This window comes from Canis lupus, chromosome 2 (genome assembly GCF_011100685.1).
Source record: "Canis lupus familiaris isolate Mischka breed German Shepherd chromosome 2, alternate assembly UU_Cfam_GSD_1.0, whole genome shotgun sequence".
NCBI lineage: Eukaryota > Metazoa > Chordata > Mammalia > Carnivora > Canidae > Canis > Canis lupus.
This window is the reverse complement of record NC_049223.1, coordinates 27610329-27619897: the sequence shown is the minus strand read 5'-3', so window position 1 is coordinate 27619897 and position 9569 is coordinate 27610329. Positions and strand designations below refer to the sequence as shown.

Genomic DNA, 9569 nt, shown 5'->3' with positions numbered 1-9569 from the left:
CATGCGTAGAGTATTGAACTCCAACTCCCAAGCCGCTGCTTATTCCCCTGCATCACGTTGCAAGAGAAGCAAGACGTCCTTTCCAGACATCCTATTCCATGACTGTGTTTTGTTTCTTGAGTTGATTTAAACACAACAGATATGTCTTAATTCTTACTAACCGGGGAAGCAGGAAACTGCCAGCTTCACCCGCCAGAGAGAAGCATTTCAAACAGGCAGAGGGGCTGATCCCTTTACAAGCCAATGAGCTGCCGACACCGTCAGACTTTCCAGGTCTCTGAGTTAAAAAGGCAAACGGCACATAAATCTACTGGCAGACCGCCCGTGCTTCTGTCCTCACAGCAAAAGATTTTCAGAACTGCATGCCCTTCACTGATGGAAACGCTGAAAAATACCTTCCGTTGAAGTATTTTGAAACTTGAGAGGACCACAGGAGAGGAAATCAGATGGCTTCTTCCCAAGCGAAGTTTCGAGATACCACAGAAAACCTAGAAAGCGCTCAAACGTGAGGATTTTCCATTTAAAAACGTATAGTATGTAGCAACTTTGACACTTTCTCTCTCTCTCTCTCTTTCTCCCCCACCCCACCCCAAATCAGCTGTTCCTTTGGCTGCCACTGCCATAATCTTGTTTCCTAACTGCAGCTCAGTAGAGATTAATCTTCACAGACTTCCTTTGAAATCAATCCACACAGGAACCAAGACCAAAATCAGAGAAAACGAGGTAGAGTTGGTCATTATTCCTTCACCATTTCTGCAGCAACAAGGCTGCAAACCACCCAAGCAACAGTTAGAAGGAGAACCCTCACTTTGAGGAAGATGGACCAATCATCTGTCCTTTGCAAAGTCATCTATATTATCAATGGTAAGACTCTAATTGAAGGTTACGGCTTTATTTAATCACAGTTCCAAACAATAATTCACATCGAGTGTGTAAACTACCCAAAAGGCATTATTACGATGCCACCCACCCGGGACACGGGACAAGGGGAGCTTCAGGCAGAGATGTGACCTCGTCACTGCAGAATTTCAGAAGGGAGCTGGAAAAGACCCGAGAGGTGGCCTTTGCCATCATGATTTAAAGTCACCTCACCAGGGCGCCTCGTGGCTCAGTAGGTTAGGTGTCCACCTTCCGCGCAGGTTGTGATCTCGGGGTCCTGGGATCAAGCCCCACGTTGGGCTCCCTGCTCAGCGGAGAGTCTGCTTTTCCCTCTCTCTCTCCCCCTGCTTGTGCTCTCTCTCTCTCTCTCTCTCTCTCTCTGTCTCTGTCTCTCTGTGTCAAATAAATTAATTAAATCTTTTTAAAAATAATAAAGTCACCTCATGATGATCAGTGGATCAATCATTTGAGGTGTGATTAGTTTCCGCAGTGCGTGCTCTCCATGACATAGTTAAACAGCTTTGCAGGTGCATGTTTTCCATTCAGAAGAGGCTGCATTTAACATACGTCTTAGCAGAACCCCTGAGCGGCATCCACATGGATGGCCCCACGGTGTCCTATGCTTGCTTTTCTGTTCTTTGGCTCTGTCTTTAGTCTTTCTTTAACGTTCTTTTTCCTAATTCCAGTCTGCACAACTGTTGCTTGGAATAACCAAGTAATCACTACTAATTATTCCCACGGAGGATTCAAAATTTTGAATGGGTGGCCAACATAGTTTATTCTTTCGCAAAAAGATGGCATTTTAGGAAAGTCTCAGCAACCATCTTTTGTCTACAGCTTGAATGATTGAAGGCAGGAGGGGAATTTGTCCTGATAGGAATCCACCTGGAATTAGATTTCTGCTTCCAACAACCTGACCCAATCCCGGAGAGAGCAAAAGCCACGAAGTGCCCTGCGAGAGGCGTTGTGTCCACCTCACCCAAGCTCCTCGCTGGGGACCAGGCACAAACAGATTGGAGAGCAAGGGTCCGTTCTGTTCAGAAATGTCTCTGCGTGGTATTCTGCTGATGAGTCAGCCCCTGGCACAAGCACGCACGGAACCAGGAAATATATTAAGTACAGTTGACTCTTGAACCAAATGGGAATTAGTGGCACCAACACCCCCACTCGGTGCAGTTGGAAATACATATACAATTTTTGACTCCCTCCAAAGCTAAACTGCTAATAGCTCACCAATAATATAAAGTTGATGGACACATATTTTGTATGTTTTATGCATTAACTGAATTTATGTATCATACTGTAAAAAATATCTGCATGTAGGTATTATTCTACAAAGTATTCTCAAAGAGCACAGACTACTGGGAAGAGGCTTTTTGGCATCGCTGCCATGCTTCTTCCTGCTTCCTTCCTTAAGGTTGTGATGGCTGAAGCTCCAGTAGCTATTTTGGACCATAAGGTGCCCTTGGAAATGAGAGCCATGCATGCACTGAAACTGTTGGAGTGCAAGATCCAAGCATGGGTCCCTAAATACCACTGTAGCAGCTCTGTACTTCCCATCTTCAGAGTTAGGTGACCCAGAAGCAAATTTCTGCATTGCTGAAACAACTATTATCTGTGGTTTTCTGTTATGTGTGTCTAACCCTAATTTTAACTAACCTAGAAATCCACTCTCCTTTGCCATCCAAATGACCCCAGGTGAATGTGAATGGCTTACCATTTTACAGTTACTCACATCAAATATGGTGATGGTTTTCATATCATTCAGTGAGGAAGATAACTTTGTTTTAGGGTTTTCTTGATTAAAACATGCATTTCTGTTTTACACACACCCTTTCTGGTTCACTCTCAGATTTCCCAAGAAGCGAAAGAAGTCACCCTGCTTTCGATGCACCAGTGGTGGCTAAATTGTAGGATCCCAAAAACAGGAAGGCCCTGCCTCTCAATCCTCCCCTAGGAGCTCTAGAAGTCCCAAGAAGATGGTCTCACACTTGCTCATGACACAGCTCTTTGTCCAGTGACAAAGTATCCAGTCTTTTCCTTCCCGAAGCTGCCTATGAGTGGCCTTTGCTCCCCACCAGCATGTGGTCCAGACTTGCTCCCCCTCTGTTTGGGTAACTGCTTCTCCATGCACGATTTCCTCCAAAGACATCCTCCCCATCTTCCCATATACATTGCCACACGTCTGCTCTAACAAGGAGATCTTGTGCTTTCCATATCTTAAGTAGCTTCATTGAAAAAGTTCTTTCAATATTTGCTTGGTTTTTCTTTTTTTTTTCTTTCTTTTTTTTTTTTTTTTTTTTTGCTTGGTTTTTCATCACAGACCCTTCCCCTAGAACCCGAGCTGGATTGCAAGGCCCCGAGGGGAGGTTTATATTTTACAATCTTTTGTGTTGCTCACACCTAGCATAGTGTTTTAGTCTACTGGGGATGACATGACAAAAGTACCACAGACCTGGGGGGCCTACAAACAACAAACATTTATTTCTCATAGTTTTGGAGGCTGAAAGTCTAAGATCAGAGCACCTGCAGGCGTGGTGTCTGGTGAGAGCTGCTCTCTGGCTCACAATTGCCATCTTCTCACTGTGTCCTCATGTGGAAGAAGGGGCACAAGGCTCTCTGGAGCCTCCTTTATAAGGGTCTCACCCTCATGACCTAATCTCCTCCTAAAGCCCCTGCCTCCCGATACCATCACATTGGGGTTTAGGATTCAACATATGAATTTGAGGGGAAGACACGAACGTTGAGGTGTTGGGCTGCTGGGCCACAGAATGCTCCAGAGTGAGGTGGGAACTGCCGCCACGGTGCCCGGTGGGGGCTGCCAGAGCAAAGAGTGAGGGAAATTGGCTTAGCAGGATGCCTGCCTCCCCACACCAGCCTTCTCTGAAGAGCTTGCCTGCAGGACGCCACACTCCAGCTGCTATCACCTGTCCTGCTTCCTTATTATACACTCAGCACCTAGAACCATGCTGGGCGTGTATTAGGAACCCCGTAAATATTTGTTGAGCAAATAAATGAACGCACCCACAACGCAATTGCTGATCTTGACTTGAAAGCAAATCTTTGGGAATATCTCAAGTGGTTGATAGGAAGCAGATGTGGCCCTGGGAAGCTTTGGTATATAAATGAGCAAGTGCTACCCTTAGGTCTGAAGATTTTGATAAGCTGAGCATGAAATCTCTAGAGTAGCATTGACCTTCATGTCCTTTCAGCCAGAGATGGCCAAACCTCCTGCTCAGCCCCCAAGATGTTCAGAAACTCTTCTCTTTCCCTTCAAGTTGGCTTATTGCTCTAGTGAAGCAGATTGGAAGCTGAGATGCCTGGCTTTAAGTCAGAGTTGTGAGTTTTGTTTTGTTTTGTTTTTTTTCTTCAAGTTTTAGATATTTATGAATCGATGCAAGGCCCAACACAATACTCCAACATGATTCCATGCATTTAGAGGGGGACCATTTCCTGGCTGAGTAAGGGATTGTGCAGATGGCTTCTGGAAGACCTTAATTCTTAGCAGCTTTATAAGTGAAGTGTTTCATTCAGAAGTCTGGACTTTCCTTTCTTCACTTTGCCATCATCTACATTCACTGAGTAGAACTTGGGTTGATCATGGTCACCTGGTGTGTTTCAGGGTTTCCTGGATTGAATGATGCAAGGACCTACAGCGCAGTCCCAGGACCTCCCACTCCAGTAAAGTGCCAAGAGGGGGCTGTGCTCGAATGTGCCCTGGCTTGACCAAGGATTTCATGTAATGGGGTTGTGGCCGCAGGCCTCATGTCCAGAAGAAGGAAACAACAAATATGCAAGATCTGGACTAAGTAGTGTCTACACTGAGGATGAGAGGATGTCCAAAGTTATCCACAACCCCAAGTTCAAGTTTTGACAGCATTTCGAGTGTATGTAAGTATGCGTGGTGAGCTTGATCAGAATTTTTAATCCCTCTGCACCCTAGCGAAGGGAACGTTAGTAACTCCTGTTCAGCTTAATTCACAAATTTGGGTAGATACCAAATGGAGGAATTAGTTCAAAGAACACCTTAAAAGCCGAAGTCTAAAATACAGCGCGCGATTTCTATTTTCTGCCTTTTTCCAGTTTTCCCCTTCCTTTGTCCTGGCACACATCCTCTTTTCTTCTTTCCCCATGGTCTCCTTATCTGTCTTTGTTGTGATTACATGGGTTTGCAGCCTTTTAAAAAATGCCGGAAAAACCCTTCTGACACTTGAGCTTGTGGTTTTATCTTCTGCAAAACTGAGCAAAGGACTTGGTGCAAAGCAGGTGCTTCAGTGCAGGTCGTGGCAATGAGCAGGACTTGAGTAACCTTGGCTGGAGGCACATGCTTGGGACCCAAGGAAAGGACAGGCTGCTGGTCTGGACTCTGGGGCCTCCGCAGGGCAATGGTATTCTCCTGAATTCACATCATCGATGTAATCATGCAAAATAATACCTTGCATGTAAAGTTGTTCACTTTCCCTCTCTGTTCCCCCAATTCCCTTTTCGACCATTGCTGGATGAATAACAATACATGATCTCCATGGGGACCTCTGTACAGAGCAAAGATGCTAAACTATTGATTCCAATAGCAGGACCCATAAACACCGGGTCAGAGGAGGAAGATGGCTTGAGTTTCCCTCAGGACACAGAACTTCATTTTGGTTTAAAACAGAACAACGATAGGAGTGATGAAAGGACTTTATCTTGCTGAGCATCTCAGCGCCATGATTGACTCAACAGAGAAGAGGTCATTTCTGACACAGCCTTTTCTCCCATGTGTTTGCTGGGCTCCAGAATAGTGAGGAGCATGGACTATGCCCGGCACTGAGCAAGGCTGCATTCATTATATCATTTAATACTAGCAGAGAGAAAAGAAAAAAAGAAAAGAAGAGAAAAGAAAAGAAGGAAAAGAAAAGAAAAGAAAAGAGAAAAGAAAAGAAAAAAAAGAAAAGAAAAGAAAAGAAAAGAGAAAAGAAAAAAAAGCCAGCACTATTATTCCAATCATTTGAGCAAGACAGCAGCTGAACTTGAGAAGATTAAGAAAATGCTGAGGGTCACCAGTGATTCACTAGATTTCTGGTTCATTTTACAGTCTTCTGGAAAGTTAACTTATAAATTGATTTTGGTTTTAAATACAGGAGGAAGAGGTTATGCCATTCACACTACAGTCACAGTATAATTTAAATAGTGTAAATGACTAACAGGGTCCCGAGGCATCTTTCCTCTGGACTATGCATAAAGCTACCTTGGTTGTTCACTGGTTCAGATCCAGTGTCACGAGATAGGGGATGGTTTGAGTTGCCCCAGAGTTGCCCCAGATGCTGTATGGAGACAGCATGTGCTTCTACACACCTTATCTGGTCTACACCTCAGCCCTCGTGCATTAATTTGATAAAGAATGTTCCTGAGCAGAGGCACCTGGGTGGCTCAGTGGTTGAGCATCTGCCTTCAGTTTAGGTCACGATCCTGGGGTCCTGGGATCGAGTCCCACATTGGGCTCCCTGCAGGAAGCCTGCTTCTCCCTCTGCTTGTGTCTCTGCCTCTCTCTCTGTCTCTCATGAATAAATAAATAAAAATCTTTAAAAAAATGTTCCTTAGTAATGGAAAGTCATTTTTATAAATTATAAGTTTTGATGAAGTTGATAGTGATGCTATGATCAGAGCAGTCTTAAACATCCTGCTTTTCATTTATCAATGTAATTTATAGAAATTCTAAAAAAAATCTATAAATATTATTTAAAAATTGAGAATCTAACAGGAAAAAGAATCCCTTATAATTGCTACAAACCACAGGTTACAGAATATGGGAAAGTTTGTGTTACATTTCCTTCCAACCTTCCTTTTAAAGTCCATAATTGGCATCACAGTTTGCCAGAAGGATGCTATTTTCTTCACATTAGGTTTTATTTCCCCATATCACTAAAAATTATATAAAAATATTGTTATATCTTTCAAAATGTCACAACTTGCCATAATTTATTGAACTATCCTCCCTGTAGTTAGTTGGTCATTTAGATTATTTCCTTTAAGAAAAAAAAGAGTCATAAATAACTAAATCTATTTTTGCTTAGTGCATATTCCCAGAGTAGGATGACCAGGATGGGGGAAGGGACAATTTGAACATTTGCAGTGCAGTATGTTGCCAGGAAATGGCTTCGCAGACACCCTGGATCAATTTGCCCTTATGAGGTGGATGCTCTCCACGTGGGGTCCCAGGTCTCCCCAACATTTGGGGATTCACTTCTGCAGCCCTCTATGGCAGACATTCCCACTGCCAACTCCATGATCTCGTCTCTTCCCCTGAGACATCTGTTTCTCTCTTGAGCGAGTGACACAGTTAGAGGAGAATGTCCAAAATCCCTTTTAGAAATCTGTGTCCACTGTCTAGCATAGGCATGGGCACCCTTGAACACCGGGCAGTTCCCCACACATCCCCTGGACCCCACTGTCCACAGCGTATGTCTGTGCTCTGGGGCCTGCCAGGGTCCCCCTCCTGCACACCTGTCTCCTGCATGGTTGGATGGGGCTGAGGACATTTCCCAAGAAAGATAACCCTGTGGACCCTCCTCCCCATGTGCATCCCTCATGCCCTTACCCGGTAGCTGTAACAACAGGGTGTTGTTGGACCTGTCTGGGTAACCTTACTTGCACTCCCAGCTGTAGGTGCCTCTAGGACCCTGACATGTAAGCAGAGAGCTCCAATTTGTGTCCCTGGGGAGACCTCATGTTTTTAAACCCCAAACACTGGACAAGTGGTCTGTGAAGTTGTTAGGAGTTCGGCCTAGATTTGGGCTGTTTCAAACACATTCCTAAATGGTGGGAGCTACCAGTCTGGTTTGTTTCAAGATTAGGGGCAGTGGGGGTGGCATGGTCTGGGCAACGTAGGGCTACTTTGATCAAATGATGCAGATCAGATGGCAAAAGGCTAAAACTTGGGCCTTTCCAGATTCCAGCAAAGGAAAGGATTCAGAAGCTGACTCCTTGTCAAGGTCTTGAATCAACCAGCTGTTTTGTGATGTGAATGGAGAAATGGATGCTCCCAGAAGTTTGACAGTAAAAGACCACAGACTCACGGTCTCTGGATCAGTTCTAAATTGAGAGGGATGATTTCCTCCTTGCAGATGAAAGCCTTCCGGCTAGACCAGGATGAATAGATCTGATTACGCTTGAGAGCCAGCGTTCACATCTCTCGTTGTCAGTCCTGTGATTTTCTAGGTCAATAATATTACTTCCCAAGTTGTGGACAAAAGCCAGCTTTTAAAAAATGGGAGTGAATGCCAATGGCTTAATATACACTGTTCTACTGAATTCTGATCATTAAGTCCATCTGAAAGGGTCTCCAAATGAGAAAAGTCAGGAAGCGATTTTTGTTCTATAGAGAATGAATGTGTAGCAAATTATTGATCAGATACAACTTAAATCTTTTTCTAGATGAACTTTGTCATCACATCTGAAATGGAAGGAAAAGGTACAGTGATTAGAAATTAACTCTCCCCTGTTGCTTCTTCAGACAGGAGGGAAGACAAAGCTGGATTCCGTGGCATGAAAGCGGGGCCTGTTGAGGAGAAAGTGAGAGGCTATAAATACTCGGGCTGACAGAGCAGCAGATGGTTGGATTGGAAGTGGATGTCTGGTAGAGAAATGTGCTAAGTGGTATTGGCATATGTTTCCTTAAGTCTCTGACCTGCCTGTTTCTCAAAAGACTTTATTAAATGCTTGGAAAAATAGAGTGGGAAGTTGATATAGCAAAGGAGAGTTATAAAAGGAAAGGAAGAAAAGGAAAAAGGAAAAAAGAAAAGAATAGAAAGAAGAAAGGAAAGGAAGGAAGGATGAAAGAAAGAAATTAATTCTCCAGGGCATGTGCTTCTCTCTCCAGTAAGCATTTCACTTATCCTGAAAAATATCAAAGCACCAAATTTCCTGCACCCCTTGTCCCTGGCAACCAGCCCCACTGGCAGTAGATGGCAAAGCAGAAAGCCAAGAGAGCAGCCGGGCCAGCGGCCTGTGGGCAGGTGCAGAGTTGGTTTGATCCCATGAGGACTTCCTGTTGCCTCTCATCCTGGGACCATCCACACGGGTACTCATCGCACAGCCCTGTTGGTAAGAGCATGATGATTCTGAGCTGTTTATTCAAAAAAGTAATCTATTTCCGAAGTGTGACAACAGTTGTGCTCATGTTGGACCAAGACTAACATTTCTCTTTGGCTTGCACCGATATTTCCTTTGACTGAGAAGTTATCCCTTGACCCTACTTATGTTTATCCTTGGTTTGCTATAGGAAGGAAGGATGCTTCTCTTCCCTGCATCTAGCATGGGGCTTCTAGCTGGAGCAAGAAGATGCTCATTCACTTCTCACTGCATTGTTTGTGAAGGTTTCACTAGACACCAAATTCTCTGGTGGCACAAGTCACATCTTCTCTTTGCCTGTTGTGATGCTCCAGAGCAGCAGGCAGACGTCTTGCACCCCAGATGCTCACTAAATGTGCAGTCAGAGTCTGTGGTGGACACACTACTTCCTCTTGCCTCTCCAGTTGGAGAGAGCCTCAGGGATGGAAACTGGGCTGCCATGGGTCCCCGTGGACCTGCCGGATATACCAGCAAGGGTGAGACCGTGAAGCCAGCTCTCTGTCTGCCAACTGTCTGCAAGGTGCTGCTGCAGGAATCCTAATAATCACATTCATGAAAGCAATGCAGTTTGGAAATCAGAG

General features: G+C 44.5%; 1 non-coding gene across 1 annotated transcript; it reads left to right on the top strand.

Annotated features, from left to right (window-relative positions):
- Nucleotides 1-212: 212 nt before the first annotated feature.
- Nucleotides 213-8349, top strand: LOC100855427. The gene is made up of 3 exons (XR_005355356.1): nucleotides 213-533; nucleotides 695-864; nucleotides 4502-8349. It is a non-coding gene; the product is annotated as an uncharacterized LOC100855427 (transcript).
- The last annotated feature ends 1220 nt before the right edge of the window (nucleotides 8350-9569 follow it).